Genomic DNA, 20,693 nt, shown 5'->3' with positions numbered 1-20,693 from the left:
TGACATTAACAATCTCAGAGCTCCAGATAAGCTGCGTATCTGTGTAAAATACGCAACGAACATTATAGATACACTACAAATATAAAACTTGTGCGTATCATCAAAATATTGTGAAGTAACCTGCGTATTCGATTAGCAAATCAGCAACTTATTTTGAAATTATAAACGGGCATTCCATCAACCTTGCCAAACTCCAAGAGGACAGTTACATCATGATCATTTGCCATCACACTTTCTTGTGGAAGTATCATGGTATTTTTGAGTCCTATAAAGCTCTCAAACCCACACGACACCAGTTTGCAGGGACTAGATGAATAGTGTTTTTAAATATTTAACTTAAATACCCACATGTGTAAAAACTAGTGGGTAACAAAAATTTGAATACCCAGATAGAATTACTGATACCCAATGATTTTAAAATGAATGGGTAAAATATCCACAACACCAAAAGCTTATCTGGAGCTCTGAATCTTCAGCTATGATGTCATTTCTAGTGTGACATCATTCCAACCTTACATGACAATATAATTCGAACAACGCCAACAATACTATCTGGATGATGCGAACAATACACTGGTGCGCATGAAGTGATATTTTCACAAATGCACATTTGATTTGTATGAAGTCCGGTATTTCTCACCAGATTTTGTCCTTGCTGATGAAGGCAATGAAGTTATTTTTGTATCTGAATTCCCGGTCCCCTTTGGCAGCGACATGATTGGCAAGATTCAGGAAAAGCATAAGTTTGCAGACCTTGATTTTGAAACGTCTCACTTGCATTCAAAGCATACAGTCGCCCAACTATCCATTGTCCTCGGAAGCACAGATCAGGAGAGTGCCTTGGCACTCCACTGGGACCAGAGCCCTTTTGTTAATTTGTGTTATAAAGAAGGCTCCCATGTTGAGAAGTTTCCACATCCTCTGAAAAGTTCTTGGTGGGTTCAACAAAGCAACGGTTCCTTGCAGAAGCCCATTTGCAGTTTGGGATGCATGTTTTGTTTGTTTGTTGTTTAATGCCCTACTCAGCAATATCCCAGCTATGTGACAGCGGTCTGTAAATAATCAAGTCTGGACCAGACAATCCAGTGATTGATGTCATGAGCATTGATCCATGCAATTGAGATACAAGCCTGACCACCTTATCTTGTTAGTCGCCTCTTACGACAAGCAGTTGCCTTTTATGGCAAGCTCGCTGAAGACCTATTCTACACCCCGATCTTTATGGGTCAGGGCTGCATGTAGAAAGAGCAAGGGCCCTGAGCTGATGATGTGCCGAATCAGACTGACTGTGCAAAAATACCCTCTGCTGCAGTTTTAACTGATGAAATAAATAAATAAATAAATAAATAAATAAATAAATAAATCATGCAGAGGTCGGAGTTTCAGCTTAGTCTGTTGACAAAGGATTATCAAGAGACTTCAATTAACAACATACATTTCAACATCTAACACCAGGAAGGAGCAAGGACAGTGGCATGGCCAGATACTGGAAATCTCATGAGGAATGAGAACACACATCATTTCTTCTAACAAGAACATAATACTCCTAAAGGAAAAGGAAAAAACGATTAATGTCCCTCATTTCAAGTGGAGGAAAATACCTCAGATCTCTTGTGGATCGAAAATACTGGCTCTGCAGTCTTCACAGTTGATAAGAGAGTGGAACAATGTATCACCCATTGAAGAATCCATGCCAGACCCATACAAGCAACTGGAGCTCACCGAAGGTCATGTTGTGTGATTTCTCAGTCCCATTAATTTCGAGGAATGTTCAAAGGCCTGTCGAAAGCAAACCACCACTTGAAAGCAGGGGTCCGGAAACCGTCATATGCGCCGGACATGTCCAATTGGGAATCTCAAATGTCCGTTTTAAAATATTGCTTACCGGACATTTTAAAAAGTATTGTCCGGACATTCTTAAATTTTGACCGGACATGATCAACAGTTAGGACTGAGCAGTTTCTGTCTGCAGTTGCAACACAATGAAGATTAACTACACTGACAAGCTTTGTTTGTTTTGATTGCTGTAAATACATCGTACCTACATGATAGTACTGTCCAATTGGTTAATCACCGTAATAGGCAATAAACTGAGTTGACACTGATTAATCGAGGATTAATTACTGAGAACATCTTGTTAATTTGAGTGAAAGGTGTTTACAACTGTACATTAATACCTTGCATCATCGATGTACCTCATTATCCTCATAATGCTACGATACGTAACCTCAGACAAGAAGCGAAAGCGTGACGACAGCCAGTCGACCGATGCAGATCAGTCGAGCGGATCTGCCAAACCCTCAAAGTCTGGACGATCATTTTGTAAGTCGTGGCTAACGACCTTCACTTGGTTGACATACAATGAGGATTTGCAGATTTTATTGTTTTCAGTAGCTAGTCGTATATTGAATCTTGATTGACCGCCATTTTGCTTTCTCGGACGATCGATATCCAATTTTTTTATGGTCAATAAATAAGTACAGATGAAAAAAGTATTCAAATAACTATTGCTATCAACGATATTTTTGTATTTGTGATTAAATTATCTGTCTTGTTTTTAAAAAAATCTTTAGTTTAAAAAAAACCATTTCCCGTGAGGCCACGTGATAACCAAATATGGGATAATAGTCTCGATCCAAATGTTACAACGCGTACACTTGAGCAGACTCATGAATATAACTCATGAATATTAATTAGACCGTTCACTACGTTAACAGATCGTTATTATAAAAGAAACAAACTTTCCATGTAAATCTAAAAATGATATTATTTGTTATTAATTGTCCGGTGAATTAAACAATTTAAATTGAAACAATTCATAATTCATCATATTATGAATACGTAAACTTGTAATGTGTGTGAAAAGTCGTACTAAAATACGCTATTTGAAGGGGGCGTGGCCTAAATGCAAATGTCCGATTGGGATTTTAAATTTTCCGGACCCCTGCTTGAAAGACATAAGCAGTCATCTCAATGAAAAATTTCTAAATCATTTTATTTCCCGCTGTCAGCACAAGAACAAATGGCATTAGTTATGTCATCTGAGAAAATGGAACAGAGAAAATATTAATCATTCCACTGAAACATTAGCTAGAGACCTATAGGCTGAGGTGAGGTGAGGTGACATGGGGTTTAACGTCGCGTCCAAGATTATTGCACTTATATAGCGATGTTCATGCACGTGTGCGTGTGGCTGCTTGTACTAGTCAAGACTGATGACGATTTATAGTGCTAGCTGACTGAGATACAATGTCGCAGTTTAACGTAAATACCCCACTCAGACACAGTATACTGACTCTGAGCTGACCAGTCCTTGTTTTAGCCACTAATGCCGAGCACCAGACAGGGTAACAACAAGTACCATCTTTTAACGTCTTTTGGTATGACGCGGCCGGGGATCGAACCCCCGTACCTACTGCTCTCCGGGTGGACACTAACACTAGACCATGGAGGCGGTCCCTATAGGCTGTTTCATATGGAACCCCAGACCTTCTGCTCTCCGGGTGGAAACTGTACCACTATACCACGTAGGTGGTCCCTATAAGCTGAGAGCATGGGTCATACGCTGTTTCATATGGAACCCCAGGCCTTCTGCTCTCCGGGTGGAAACTACCACTATACCACGGAGGCAGTCCCTATAGGCCGAGAGCTGTTTCATATCATCACACAGACTTTCACAGAATGAGTGAGAGCATCAACCTGTATATAGTCCAGACTGGACCAGGCAAACCTGTGACTGAAAGCATGAGCAATTAATGAGTGAGTGAGTTAGTGAGTGTGTTGCCTTGAACAATATTTCAGTTGTATCAAGATGTGTGAGTAGAGCCTGGAGTAATGTATGTCTCAGACGTTTACCAATTGGGGAACCCCCAAGTAGAGGTATTGTGCTCACGGACCAGGATTTGAACCCACAATGATAGACTTTAAATTGTCATGATGCTAAGATCACTTTTTGCAAGTGGGCTCAGGGTCCTACTACAGTCGCTGCACTAAGATTGTTTTCGCAAGTAGGGCTCAGTGTCATGTTGCACAAAGCAATCTTAGCGTGCTAAGACTTACAATAGTTGAAGTGCTAAGATTGCTTTTGCAAGTAGGGCTCAGTGTCATGTTGCACAAAGCAATCTTGGCGCTAAGACGATAGTAATGCCCAACATTGACTTACGCTAGTCACTTTGTGGAATCGTGAGCGGGTGAGATGCCATTGTTTTAATGCCACTGAAACAGTATTTCAATTGTATAGTGACGTGTGAGCATGATATAGGAGGAATGGTAGGTGCACGTCAGATTTTTACCACTTTGGTTCAGGACCATCTTCCCAAGGCAAGATCTAGCCTTGTATTCACCCTTTCCCTTTCAAGCCTACTCTCCTTGGCCAGATCATGACACTGCCCATGTAGACCATAAATTGTGTCCTTTGTGACAAAGTCACGATATCTTATCAGATCAATGTTCTAATTTCGAATGGTTTCACAAATATGACCACCACAGCAGAAGACCTGGTCGGGCAGATAACAAAAAGATTTGAGAAACCACTACCTGACAAAAAAAAAATTACTTATTACTGCAACATTTCTCTCTTACAATAATATACAGGAAAGTAGATTTGAAATGGCAAGGGTGAAAACTAGATTAGGAAAGACGTCTGTAGATATCCACTGATCTCTCTTCAGGAACTTAATTAACCTATTGTAAGATAAGTATTTTAAAAATCTAGACAATTTAATCTACAATGATCTAAATGGTGAACGTAAGAGGCATAGTGTGCATTCTGTTGTGCTGGGTGAAATGTATTATTGCAATGCAAAAATTAACAGTTTACTACAGAAGCATATAGGGAAACACTTCATCTTTACAGTTAGTATTTAGGATAGTAGTTAGTAGATAAATATTCATATACCTCATATAGATAAAACATTTATCTATAAGAAAACATAATTTCTCACTGTTTATGTGCAATTATTTTAGCAAATGGAAAAATGCACTGGTATTTTGTCTTCACATACCACTCGAGTTTGCTAAGGCTCAAGTATTAATGATATCAAAAAAGCATCCAATCATCCATAAGCATGCTTGAAACTGAATGTCAGCCAAAGTGTGATCAGCAGGGCATGGAATCGATACCAGACATTTGGATCAGCTACCTTGCGACATGCAGGTGGTCGACAGCGTTCCACCAAATAGCGAGAAGACAGGTTTCTAATGACTGCAGCAAGATGTCATCACTTTGTGACGTGTGTACGTGAGACTGTATGCTGGTACAATCAGACCAGATTTCACCCTTATGGACGACAATGCATGACCTCATCATGCCAGGGTCATTGATGCCTACTTAGAGCAGGAGACCAATGTCGGCATGGAGTGGCCAGCCATGTCACCAGACCTCAACCCTGTTGAACACATGTGGAATGAGCTACAGATTGCCCTCTCACGCCCTGTCCTTCCGGCAACTCTACAGGAACTCAGCAATGTTCTGACTGAAGAGCGAAACAATCTTCCCTTGGCAACAATCCAGACACTTATTGGGAGCATAAGACCATGGTGCCAGGCTATGATCGCATCACATGGATCATAAACGCACTACTGAGCATTGTGTTTTGGACAGTGAATTGGTTTTGTGATTTTGTGATGTTTCAGTTTTGGTCCGATACTCTCATTCTGACGGGTGATCTGACTGGTTATTTATCACATGATGTTTGTGACACATGTCACAATGGACTTTTTTTCACTGAACAAGTCTTCATGCAATGTAGTCTTTGGCTATTTAAAAAAATGCACACAAATGGCATATTACCTTTAAAAAATCTTAAGCAAACATTGAGTAGTATATAAATGAATGAATTAGGACATCATAAATTCCAATTTTGGAATGATGTCCCACAGTGCTATGATGTCCCACAGTGCTATGTCCCACAGTGCTATGATGTCACACAGTGCTATGATGTCACACAGTGCTGTGATGTCAGTGCTATGATGTCACACAGTGCTATGATGTCACACAGTGCTATGATGTCACACAGTGCTATGATGTCACACAGTGCTATGTCACACAGTGCTATGATGTCACACAGTGCTATGTCACACAGTGCTATGATGTCACACAGTGCTATGTCACAGTGCTATGATGTCAAACAGTGCTATGATGTCATGCCATGCAGTTACATTGTTAACATCATGGTTTAAAGAATGTTGTACCTACTCTACCTCCCTCTTGCCATAAGCAATATGCAACATGTTGTAAAGTGGGAATTAGTTCACTTTTTTTTCCATACACTATTATTTTCAGCTGTTTTCACTGCATACTGGCAACAGATTAACTTAAAATATGTCATTAAAGAGCTCACCATACACGACAGTTCAAATTGTACAGTGAGTGAGTGAGTGAGTGAGTGAGTATTGTCTTATGGTACACATTGTACCCATGTGACGAGAGAAGGCTTTAATCACTAAATATAAGGCTACCCTACCGACCCTAGTTGTGCAGTGAACACACAATCGTACATCCTTAAACCCACACTGACAGGCCTTGAGAAAAAAGAGCAGGAGGAGAAAAAAGAATTGCAGAATTCCAAAATAAGTAACAACAGCTCATATCAATCTCTAACATACAACACGGCTCAGTTGTAATGAGGGCATTTGTTGGTGATCCTACCGTGACCTTGCTCTCTGTTTGACGTCATCACTGATGCAATAGGACAGACTGGTACAACTAACATCAATGTTCTAGTGATCAAGCAGTCATACATTCCAACATTTCGAATAACAGGAAATGAGCTCAGCTGGTTACTCGCTTCAGCACACTAAGGAGTGTTGAATCGTAAGTTTATTCAGAGTGAAAGCGTCAAGATTCAAATTGGGGTGCAATTGTTCAGTCTCCAAAACAATCATCAGAAAACCCAGAAAACCTGCAAATTTGATGCAATCTAAGGAGAAAATACGCACAATTATTTCTCCGTTGTGTCAGTCATGACACAGATAATTCAGACTGTCACAATCAATTAATTGCAGTATACTGTCTGGACATCAAAATTTGAAACTGACATATCCCTTGACAATAAAATACGACTGATATCAGCTTTGTCTTATGTTGGAAAACCTAATTAAAAAGTGGAACAGCCTTTCCGGCAAGCTCTTGGTTGCAGCAATCACAATTCAGTTTCATTAGCTGCCAAGCGGGGTGGTTGTATTTCCTGTCAGTCACTATCAAGAAGAGGTTACACCACATCATGCGAAGAGTTATTACATGATACAGCAGTTCCCTTATCAGTCTACCTCAATCTGCTATCAGCAAATATATAATAACAAATATTGGACATTACAAATTACAGATTAAGATTACCATGATTACCGTGCATATTTTCTTGTAAACAAAGTTTCATGTTTTTTCCCAATCTATCGTCAGTTCAGTTAAAAAGTACCCAATGATACAACTTCAAAGAATTGTGATGCAATGGTCAGAAGAAATAGTATCTGAAATTATTATTTTATCAGGAATAATATATTCCAATATTGTGTTATTTTAGTTGGAAGATTTTACTGTATATATTTAAAATTATAAGAACCCGAAGCATAACACTTTGGAACAGCTGATTGCTATTGCAGGATATTTTTACATTTGGAACAATTTGACCAATTACCACAGGGACTACCAGTGCTACATGTATTTCGATTGCGAAAACGTTACGTTGACACAAATATGACTTTAACAATTAAGTCAAAGTATGGCATTTATGATATATGTATCCATTCTCTTTTCATTTCAAGGCATCAACAGCAGTAATCTGATCATGGTTGATGAATCTACCGATCACTTCACACACAATTTCACCGAAATTAATGTAAACAACATTTTGAATAAAACTAATAAAATATATTACAAACATAAGTCCAGATGTACAATGAACACATTTTAATAACCACTTAGTATAATAATGGGATTAAATGGCATACATCAGTTGGAATTTATTGACTGGAATTCCGTTGTTACGAGCTTGCGGTGATCAGCTGATAGGCCTAATGTTGTTTGTGATGGGGGAAAAAACGATGTGTCAGTGTAAAACTTGAGTTTATTAAAAATGGAAGTAGATTTTGGGAGCACTATAACCGAGTGAGGGCTATACTGAAGGGGGTAATAAAAGGGAACACTGTTTTAAATTAAAAATGAAATTCATTATGAAATTTTACATCAATTAATATTTTGTTAAAATGACCCCCTTCAATTTTAAGTTCAAATGACATGACTCCCTGTCTAAGGGATCATAATGACCCCCAAGTTGATCAACACTCGTTAAACCAATTTCTAGTTTCGGTCCTTTTTTACAGAATGTCAAAGAAATAATCTTTTGTATGTTTAAAGAGCTGACTGATAAAATATCAAACAAAAAATGTCTCCGGCACCACCCACATGAAAAAAAGGAAACTCTCTCGTAAGATACCATTTTTACTCGAGTGATACATTTTCACTTGTTTTTCACAATATATATTACCTTACACAAACTACAATATATATTACCTTACACAAACAAGTGTAATATTTTCTAACTACATCACTAAGGTAACAATATAATAATGATATTGTAGGTAATTGGTCTACAGATAAGATTTCCCAAGAGGAATTGAACGACAAACACATTTCCTTGCCGAACAAACCAATTACAGTTCTTTGGTAAAAAATTGAAGAACTGCAACATGTGAGACAAGACTCCGTCTTCATATTTTTTTGGCAAATAAGATTATTTTTCGACCCCTGGTTGCTGGTTTATGTTGTATATTTTGTTGTACATTTACATCTCACTGGAGAGATTAAGAGTGAGTGAGTGAGTATGGTTTTACGCCACTTTTAGCAATATTCCAGCAATATCACGGCAGGGGACACCAGAAATGGGCTTCACACATTGTACCCATGTCGGGAATCGAACCCGGGTCTTCGGCGTGACGAGCGAATGCTTTAACCTCTAGGCTACCCGACCGCCCAGGAGAGATTTAGAACCTTTCATACACCTATTACAAAAATTGAACAATGAAATTAAACTTTCAAGCTATGATGCCTGAGAAAAGAGTTTCTTAAAGCATCTGTATAGAATTATGGGGGAATTATTTATGTTGCAAGTAAGTTGACTTTCTGCCTTTCACCATTGAATGCAGTTCAAATAGGTTTCTTTTGTTACAGGTGAAAAAATGGCTGTTCAGACTATTATTAACAGCACAAGAACAAACAGTATATATGTAGTAAATGAATTGATAATATTATCAGTACCCATGAAGATCCAATGGTCTTCAGCAACCCATGCTTGTCATAAAAGGCGACTGTGTTCGTCGTATGAGGTGAATGACAGGATCAGGTGGTCAGGTTAGCTGACATGGTTGATGCATGTCATTGTATCCCAATTGCGTGAATCGACGCTCATGATATCAATCACTGGTTTGTCTGATCCAGACTCGATTATTCACAGACCATCATTTTGCTAGAATATTGCTGAGTGCGGCGTTAAAGACAAACAAACCAAACAAACATTATTCCATGTGACAGAGTTTGAGTCACTGCATGCCAGCTTCACATGGTGCAGTGAGTGAGTGAGTGAGTTGGGCTTAAAGCCACTTTTAACAGTATTCCAGTTATATCGCGGCGTGTCAGCTTAATGTGGGAGGTGATGCAGTGATGCAGGTCTCAGACGTTTACCACTTCGGTGAAACCCACGAGCACGGGTATGGTGCTGACAAACCTAGAAACATAATCGGGGCGAACCGGGATTCGAACCCACAATCATAGGTTTCTGGCGTGCCCAAGGGACGCAACTCTGCACAGCGAATCGCTGTGCCTTAGACGACTGGGCCACCCGTGCCCCCTCACATGGTGCAGGTCTAAGATGAAAGGAATGGTGCTGACAAGCCCAGAAACAATTCAAACCCACCTGGGGGATGCAACTCTGTACAACAAATTGAGGCACCTGCGACAACTGGGCCACCTGTGCCCCTCTATAATCTTATGAGAATTGCCACACGTGCATGCGTAAATGTGTGCAGGGTAACAACAAGGTCCATCTTTAAACATCTTTTGGGAAGACAAGGCCTGTTGTAAGCATCCAAAATCTACCCCCTTCAGAGTATTCCCGAGTAGATCCTGGGAACTCCCAGAGTATACCCCCAGGGGTTGATTCTGGGAAAGGGGGGTAGATTCTGGAAGGCCCCAGAATCTACCCATCGCCCACTTGCACAAAGGGATCTTAGCGCTAAGATGATCATAACTACCATACTTTAACATAGGCTTACAATAGTAAGCACTAAGATCGCTTTGTGCAAGTGGGCCCAGATATACTTGGAAGGCAGGGCATACTTTCAGACTTTACACTGGGATCGAACCATGGACCTTCCACTCTCTGGGCAGACCCTGCTGTAATATTGTTACAATATTGCTAAAAAAGGCTTAAAACCATCCTCCTTCACTCACTCAATCACTACCACTAGACCACGGAGGTGGCACATGCCTAGGTAGACACTATATGACTTGTGGCAGATGGGCAAAGCCCTTGAAATTCTGAGGAGCCAATATTGCCAAGAACAGCCACTTATCTACCAACTGCCTAACTTCATCTGATTGAATTGTGACCATATGACAGTATGCACAGGACAACATGCCACTCATAATACTATCAATAACTTGCTTTATACTGTAAATTTGGGTATCTGAGTGCAAAATGCACTTATATTGTGACTAGGCTTTGGGTCACTTGGCTTTGTGAAGGCTTTGCTTCAGGCAACCCTTAGCAAACTTAGACCGCCCAATCGAGGTGAAGCATGTGTTGGTTTTTGAGCCAATCAGAGTGAGTGAGTGAGTTGGGTTTAACGCCGCTTTTAACAGTATTCCAGTTATATCGTGGCGTGTCAGCTTAATATGGGAGGAAAGCCCAAAGTGATGCAGGTCTCAGACGTTGACCACTTCGGTGAAACCCACGAGCACGGGTATGGTGCTGACAAACCTAGAAACATAATCGGGGCGAACCGTGATTCGAACCCACAATCATAGGTTTCTGGTGTGCCAAAGGGACGCAACTCTGCACAGCGAATCGCGGCGCCTTAGACGACTGGGCCACCCGTGCCCCCTGAGCCAATCAGATGTAAGCTTTCTAAAACGGGTCAGATACCCGGTACATTTCTTTAACGCCTTAATTCAGAAACTTCGATGAAGCAAAAGAATATCATAAAGTCCCTTTTGGGTGTCCGAGCCATGGAGGTCAGAAACGACAAGATGTATCCACAACATTATTATAATATAATTTTGCACTCCCTATTAATATTACATGTAGTTTCAAAGATACAGAAACAAATATACTTTTCTGAAAGTTTGGCTCGATTGTATGGAGAATAAAGAAGACTGGATGGTGATTGGCTAATAAGAAAGCTCAGCTGATGTGTCCCCAGAACTTAGAGAGCTATAGAATTGGTCATAAAAGATCCGATTTTAATCAGATTGATTTGACTGCTGTCTCAGATTTTATGATGTCTATAAATCAAGCTGTTGATGAATACCCAAATTTCACACAGAGACAATGTGTATACTTCAAATATGGTACATATCACATTACGGGACATTTCGCAAACATGATCATACTGTCATAGTAGTCAAGTAAAAAGGAAATCGTAAAGTGAAACTTAAAGATTGTTTTGCATAATTATATGTGACGAACTATGACATCTCGCTGGCCTGTTGTAGAGGTACTGGGTTGACCACAAGAAGTGAGTGAGTGTGTATGGATTTACACCGCTTTTGCAATATTTCAGCAATATCACAGCAGGGAACACCAAGAAATGGGCTTCGCACATACTACCCATGTGAGGAATCAAACACGGTTCTTTGGGTTGACAAGCAAATGCTTTAACCACTAGGCTACCCTACTGCCCCTGTTGAGAAGGAACTCTGGTCGGAGAAGACTAAAACATAACACCAATGCCCCTTTTATCACAAACCACACGATAACAATAAACAACATTTCAGTGGCAGGGGTTATTTGAGGGATGGGAAGGTGATGACAAGATAGAAATATATTTTAAACAGCCTTATCATCAGAGGAAATGAACACTAGTACAATGGGGCAGTGAGCTAGTCTAGCGGTTAAAGCATTCACGCCGAAGACCTGCGTTCGATTCCCAACATATGTACAATGTGTGAAGCCCATTTCTAGTATCTCTAACTGTGATGTTGCTGGAATATTGCTAGAAGCAGCGTAAAACACACTCACTCACCCACTAACACAAGTACATTAGTGTACTTATTAATGACTTGTCAAAATGTTTTATTTCAAAACATATTATTCTTGCTGATAATGACGTATAGGGCAAATAAGACAATAGACTGAGTTCACAGTAAGGTCTTAAGAGTGTGTGACTTCGGTTTAACGCCCCTTTGAACAGTATTCCAGTTGTATCCATAGTGTCAGCTTAATGTGGGATGAAGGACCAAAGTGATGCAGATCTAACATTTACCTCTCTGGTGAAACCCACGATCACTGGTATAGTGCTGACAAACCTAGAAACATAATCAGGGAGAGCTTGGATTCAAATCTATGACAATAGGTTCCTGATGTGTCAAAGGGACATAACTCTGCACAGCAAACTGAGGCGTCTTAGACAACAGGGCCATCTGTGCTCCCACAGGTCCTAGCAATATCAGCAAGAATCAATTTAAGGTCCCAGAGATATCTCCAAGAATCAATTCCATCTCACTTTCTGTAAAAGCCACCAAATGGAGTACACAATGTGGTTTCCCTAGATTTCCTACACAAAACTCATCACTCTTGGAAGCTGCATGACATAGTATCCCCAACTTGTTATTACTACAGGAAATATCAGCCTCATCTCATCAATCAGTCCTGGTCTAGCCACAGGCTTAACACGTACAGACAAACCAAGACATGGTTGAGTTTTCCAATACTACAAAACACTCTCAAAAAAGTCTCTTAATAACCACATTTCTGAAGTAAAATCAAGCCTTCTTGCACACCACCAAACTTAACCCTCCTGAATCCACAAACTATAGATCAGCTGTGGATGTCATACATGTTCTGCATTTACTCTACCACAGATAGGAAAAAATATTACTTTGAATAACATGCTTGGTATCAATCACTCCCCCCAACGCCCGACCCCCAATATCAATCAAAAAATTATTTCCTAACAAAATGGAAGGAAATCCTGTTATTCCATTCGTGTTGAACAGTTGTCTAGCTGGGGAAAAAAATCACACAATGTCAGCTTCGTCAAATCTAGTCTGTAGACAGATATTCTTCGCCGTTAGCCATAAGGCCTGGAAGGATGATTTGCAAGTCTCCACGCATGACCCTATGGCCGTGTGCGATACTGGAATAATTTGAAATACTGATAGTTAGCCGCCCAGACTGATAAAATTATTGTAGGTCTGTTTGCGAAGAGGATGTCACTGGGTTTGGTACATCTTGATATCACAGGGGCCGAGGAGAGCAGTGCAGCATTAGTTGTCTTCTGACAGTGAGGACAAACTCATTGCCACGCTCTGAAGATGGGGCACAAGATAGTTTCGTGTCAGTGTGTAAACCAAGGACTTAGACAAACTGAGATGTACGTGAACGAAATAATGGTAATATACAACTCAATCTTGTATAAGGATATTCTCATTATTTTATGATGTATCAAACAGATTGCTTTTAATATATATTTTTACAGGGAAATTGTACTCAATAAACATGATTTGTGCAGTGGAATTTTGTTAATCTGGGTGATTTCATTGGGAACAGTACCATCCTGATCATGAGGCATCACTGTTAATGTAAATAAAATGTAATATCTCAGTATCCCAAACAAACTCTGGACAGTATACACACTGGACTTAAGTATATTCTGGCAGATGATGCCGATATGTTTAATTATGTTACAATCGAAGATATCATGTGATAATTGATGTCTATATGTGACAACAGAAGATGTCTATATGTAACAATAGAAGGTGTCAATATGTAACAATAGAAGATGTATATATGTAACAATAGAAGATGCCAATATGTAACAATAGAAGATGTCAATATGTGACAATAGAAGGTGAGGTGAAATTGGGTTTAACGTCGCGTCCAAGATTATTGCACTTATATAGCGACGTGCATGCACGTGTATGTGTGTATGTGGCTGCTTGTACTAGTCCGGACTGATGCCGATTTATAGTGCTAGCTCACTGAGATACCATGCCGCAGTTTAACATGAATACCCCACTCAGACACAGTATACTGACTCCGAGCCGACCAGTCCTTGTTTTAGCCCCTTAATGCCGAGCGCAAGACAGGGTAACAACAAGTACAATCTTTTAACGTCTTTTTGTATGACGCGGCCGGGGATCGAACCCTGGACCTTCCGCTCTCCGGGCGGACGCTCTACCACAAGACCACGGAGGCGGTCTTGTGACAATAGAAGATGTCTGTATGTAACAATAGAGATCAATAAGTGACAATAGAAGATGTCAATATGTAACAATAGAAGATGTCAATATGTAACAATAGAAGATGCCAATATGTGACAATAGAAGATGCCAATATGTGACAATAGAAGATGCCAATATGTAACAATAGAAGATATCTGTATGTAACAATAGAAGATATCAATATGTAACAATAGAAGATGTCAATATGTGACAATAGAAGATGTCAATATGTGACAATAGAAGATGCCAATATGTGACAATAGAAGATGCCAATATGTGACAATAGAAGATGCCAATATGTGACAATAGAAGATGCCAATATGTGACAATAGAAGATGCCAATATGTGACAATAGAAGATGCCAATATGTGACAATAGAAGATGCCAATATGTGACAATAGAAGATGTCTGTATGTGACAATAGAAGATGCCAATATGTGACAATAGAAGATGCCAATATGTGACAATAGAAGATGCCAATATGTGACAATAATGAGGTCAATATGTGACAATAGAAGATGCCAATATGTGACAATAGAAGATGTCAATATGTGACAATAGAAGATGCCAATATGTGACAATAGAAGATGTCTGTATGTGACAATAGAAGATGCCAATATGTGACAATAGAAGATGTCAATATGTGACAATAGAAGATGCCAATATGTGACAATAGAAGATGTCAATATGTGACAATAGAAGATGTCTGTATGTGACAATAGAAGATGTCTGTATGTGACAATAGAAGATGTCAATATGTAAAAATAGAAGATGCCAATATGTGACAATAGAAGATGTCTGTATGTGACAATAGAAGATGCCAATATGTGACAATAGAAGATGTCAATATGTTACAATAGAAGATGTCTGTATGTGACAATAGAAGATGTCAATATGTAACAATAGAAGATGCCAATATGTGACAATAGAAGATGTCTGTATGTGACAATAGAAGAGGCCAATATGTGACAATAGAAGGCCAATATGTAACAATAGAAGATGCCAATATGTGACAATAGAAGATGTCAACATGTGACAATAGAAGATGTATGTATGTGAAAATAGAAGATGTCAATATGTGACAATAGAAGAGGTCAATATGTGACAATAGAAGATGTCAATATGTGACAATAGAAGATGCCAATATGTGACAATAGAAGATGCCAATATGTGACAATAGAAGAGGTCAATATGTGACAATAGAAGATGTCAATATGTGACAATAGAAGATGCCAATATGTGACAATAGAAGATGCCAATATGTGACAATAGAAGATGCCAATATGTGACAATAGAAGATGCCAATATGTGACAATAGAAGATGTCTGTATGTGAAAATAGAAGATGCCAATATGTGACAATAGAAGATGCCAATATGTGACAATAGAAGATGCCAATATGTGACAATAATGAGGTCAATATGTGACAATAGAAGATGCCAATATGTGACAATAGAAGATGTCAATATGTGACAATAGAAGATGTCAATATGTGACAATAGAAGATGTCAATATGTGACAATAGAAGATGTCAATATGTGACAATAGAAGATTCTAACCCATATCTTTAAGGAGGTGTTGGATAATAAAAAAAATTATTGATGAAAATGTGACTATTTAAGTGAAATAGCTGCTGACATGGGCCATCAGGTACCTGCAACTTGGATCAGCAGGGACAGGAAATTTCAAATACTGCCAACATCTTCAACTGGCAATTCCAACGAGTGGCTAACTGTGGTCGGTCTAAGAAAATGCCTGTTATTAATGGTCATTTTGTTTGAATTGTTCTTAATTTAACCAAATGACAAAGCTGCTGCAGTCAGACCGGCAAACAAATGGCCACTGAATCAGATTAGTGTTCCAGAGAGCAATAAGATGCACTTGAGAGTCCAGACCTCTTCCAGACAAGATTGCAAACATGGAAACTTTGATCTCCATTTAAGGAGGGTCTAATAAATAGTCTCAAAACTCGAGTCCTGGACAGATCTGAAAGTGAGACGGAACACAACTTAAGTACTATCCTCTCAATTCTATTCCTCCTGGTTAGACATAATCACTATCATTGATTGAAAAACTGCTCCCACATCTAAACCAGTGTTATCAGGAAATGATTCACTTTGATTGCCTTTCATCTCATCAGTCTTTTACATACATTACTGAAAAGAAGTTAAGGATCGCCCGATTCTTTCATATTACTATAGTTCATCTGTCATGCCAGAAAGAACTGGCTGAAGTTCTTTAACTTTTTTTTAGTTGTATATTTCAATCAACTATTATGAAGACAGATCCCGCTACCTATTTCCAAACTTCTCACTCATACATCCCACCATTCATCTGCTTCCTCCCATCCTCTAACAGTCCATCTCTACGTCCTTCCACATCAAACATTACCCCTCTTCTCCCAATCTTCTATCTATCTCTACCTCCACCATCCACATCAAACCTTTCTCTTCTTCTCTCTACTTCTCTTCCTCAATTAATCCATCTCTCCTACATCAAAACCCACTCCTATCTTCACTTCAACCATCACCATCTCGAAGCCTCCAAATGACCATCTGCAACATCTCAACCTCCTCCTGTCCAACAACCACATCTCAACCTCCTCCTGCCCAACAACCACATCTCATCCTCCTGCCCAACAACCACATCTCAACCTCCTCCTGTCCAACAACCACATCCCAACCTCTTCCTGCCCAACAACCACATCTCATCCTCCTGCCCAACAACCACATCTCAACCTCTTCCTGCCCAACAACCACATCTCAACCTCCTCCTGCCCAACAACCACATCTCAACCTCCTCCTGTCCAACAACCACATCCCAACCTCTTCCTGCCCAACAACCACATCTCAACCTCTTCCTGCCCAACAACCACATCTCAACCTCCTCCTGTCCAACAACCACATCTCAACCTCCTCCTGCCCAACAACCACATCTCAACCTCTTCCTGCCCAACAACCACATCTCAACCTCCTCCTGCCCAACAACCACATCTCAACCTCCTGCCCAACAAACACATCTCAACTTCCTGCCCAACAACCACATCTCAACCTCCTCCTGCCCAACAACCACATCTCAACCTCCTGCCCAACTGCTACCTTCAAATCTAGATCCTCCACTTTTTAAATCTCAACCTCCTCCTGCCCAACAATCACATCTCAACCTCCTCCTGCCCGACAACCACATCTCAACCTCGTCCTGCCCAACAACCACATCTCAACCTCCTCCTGCCCAACAACCACATCTCAACCTCTTGCCCAACCGCTACCTCCAAATCTAGATCCCCGAATTTTTAAATCTCAATCTCCCTCCCTGAACAACTGCATTCTGTACCAGCAGATACAAACCCATGCTAGGCTGATACTCCTGAAACTGTTCATCAAACATGACAAGGTTGCAGGAGATTGACAGCCCCATGCTGCGTGACATGTCTTGAGCAATAAAGATGTGCTGCTGCTATAAACTGGTCCATGAAACAATCCCCTGTGACGGACTAGGAGTGTCAGTCTTGGCAGATTGCTATTGATGTGCTCAATGAAAGTCATGTTTATAGCTTATACAACTTGCTGTGATGGTATAAACCTATTGATTATGAAACTAGTCCCCCATTCCATGATCACGATTGTCTGAAACAGAGAGTTGATGTCTGCTGAGACACATCAATGAATAACCACCGTTTGTATGGTCTTCCAAATCACTGAACTGTCATGACACATCTGTAGAACATGTTCTGTTTATTAAGACTATAATTCCCAAAACAGTGTTGCAAAGATAAGCAAGTGTTTTACACTGCAGTCAGAAATATTCCAGATATATGATGTAAATACTTGAACTTAGACCAGGCACACCAATGGATGATAGCACGGGCATTGATACCTGCTGTTGGGGTGCACTCACTCACTCACTCTCAGTCACTCTTTCTCTTTCAGTCACTCTCATTCACACACCCACTCACTCACTCACTCACTCTCAGTCACTCTTTCTCTTTCAGTCACTCTCACACACACACAACACACAACACACACACACACACACACACACACACACACACACACACACACACCACCACACCACACCACACCACACCACACCACACCACACACCACGAAAAGAGAGAAACACAGAGAAACAGAGAGACAGAAAGCAAAAGGAGAGGGCGGAGAGAGACACAGGGTGGGAGACAGACAGTGAGAGAGATATGTCAACAAAGTCACTGTGAATATTAGCACTAGTCATATCACAGCATGCCAGCTTGATGCAGGAGGAAAGCTAAAAGTGATGCAGGTCTTAGAGTAACTATGGGTATGGTGCTGACAATTCTAAATTAATAATCTGTGCAAAATGGGATTCAAACCAGGTTTCTGGCATGTCCAGTGATGCTAATGTATCTGCACAGCTAGTTCAGACTCTCATTGGTGCAAAGAGGCAGATAACTACAAAAAGCTTAACCGTAAAACCTATTAAATAATTAATAAATGTTCAGCAAACATGGTGTTCACAAAAAAAGAAAAATGTTTCCACAATACCAGTGAGTGAGTGAGTTAAAATTTAAAGTCATGTCAGCAATATTTCGGCCATATTGTGACTTTAACAAATTTACATAATACCAGCAAGACAATTACAGCACAATCACACCTGTAGCATCTGCAGGACATATTTCTCTCATTAAACAGCTGCCACAGCATCTTTAAGAGTATATTACAGGAGCTTTAAGAGTACAGGAAACTACGTTTATAACATACACGCTTATAACCCACTGATGGATAACGAACTGGGTTTTTTTCCCTCACCATTTGCTGTAGATATGATGTTTATATACTTATTACGAACTACGGTTATAAACTATTACCATAGTTTACTGTATATCACAGTAGCATTACGAGGATATCGCCTTGATAAGAACAACCAACCCAAATATGAGCCTCCCTGGCGGCGATGGAGCTCAGACTTGCCAGCCAAACACTCTCCAAGGAGTACCAAATAAACCAATAACGCCAGTCTTCTTCGGCCAGTGGTTCAGAGGGTTACAAGTCCTGCACTTAATCTACGCTGAAATGATGACCTTCAAGGGTGGATGATGCGATCATAATGAGTATAAAGTATATTTAGATAATGTCATTTACTCTGCAGATGCTCTCAGAGCAATGTGGAGCAGAGGCCGAATCAATATGTACTGAAGTTAAAAATGTCAAGTTGTATTCATGCCAGGGACCATTAGAATTACAGTTGTCATGTTTGGCGATGACGGGTGTTGAAACTGACAGAAAAAAATTACACAAGCCGATGCAATATCATGTACTCTTCACAAGTAAAGGCGTAATTTTGTCTGAATTTAAGAGGATTCGCATCAAGATTAGGCAGGAATAAAACATAGTTTGCAAATGTGATCAAATATGAAAGAAAATTGAAAATAAGGCAAATAGCTAGATAACATTGAAAAGAAAATACAGTCAAAAGAAGTTGCATTTCTAAGTATGTGGGATTTTTATGACAGATTAACTATAATAATATGAAAGAATCAGGTGTTCTTGAACTTTTCAAATCTTCAAAGTAATTACGGTTTTCTTTTAAATCATCATTAACAGCTGATCTGAGTGAGTGAGTGAGTATGGTTTTACGCCGCTTTTAGCATTATTCCAGCAATATCACGGCGGGGGACACCAGAAATGGGCTTCACACATTGTACCCATGTCGGGAATCGAACCCGGGTCTTCGGCGTGACGAGCGAACGCTTTAACCACAAGGCTACCCGACCGCCCCACAGCTGATCTGAAGATGTACAGTGTACATTAATGCCACAAAGCCTACTTAGAAACAAATATCAGTACAGGTGACAGATTGAGTAGAGTTAATGTTTGTTTGTTGTTTAACATCACACTCAGCAATATTCCAGCTATATATGACTGCAGTCTGTAAATAATAGAGTCTGGACCAGACAATCCAGTGATTGACAACATGAGCATCCATCCACGCAATTGGGATCGATGACATGCATCAACCAAGTCAGAGTGCCTGACCACCAGATCCCATTCGTCGCCTCTTACAACAAACACAGTTGCCTTTTACAACAAGTATGGGTTGCTGAAGATATATTCTACCCCGGATCTTCACGGGTCAGGTTAAATACCGCTTGAAACAATATTTGAGTCATGTCCCAGCATGTCAGCTTGATGTGAGAGGAAAGCCCAAAGTGATGCAGCTCTTAGAGAAACTACGAGAGAGGTACTGACACATCTAGAAACATGATCTATAAAAAT

The sequence above is a fragment of the Haliotis rufescens genome, unplaced genomic scaffold (assembly GCF_023055435.1).
Source record: "Haliotis rufescens isolate VD_foot unplaced genomic scaffold, xgHalRufe1.0.p SCAF_7, whole genome shotgun sequence".
Classification (NCBI taxonomy): domain Eukaryota; kingdom Metazoa; phylum Mollusca; class Gastropoda; order Lepetellida; family Haliotidae; genus Haliotis; species Haliotis rufescens.
The sequence above is the reverse complement of the archived record's forward strand: the minus strand, read 5'-3'. Positions refer to the sequence as shown.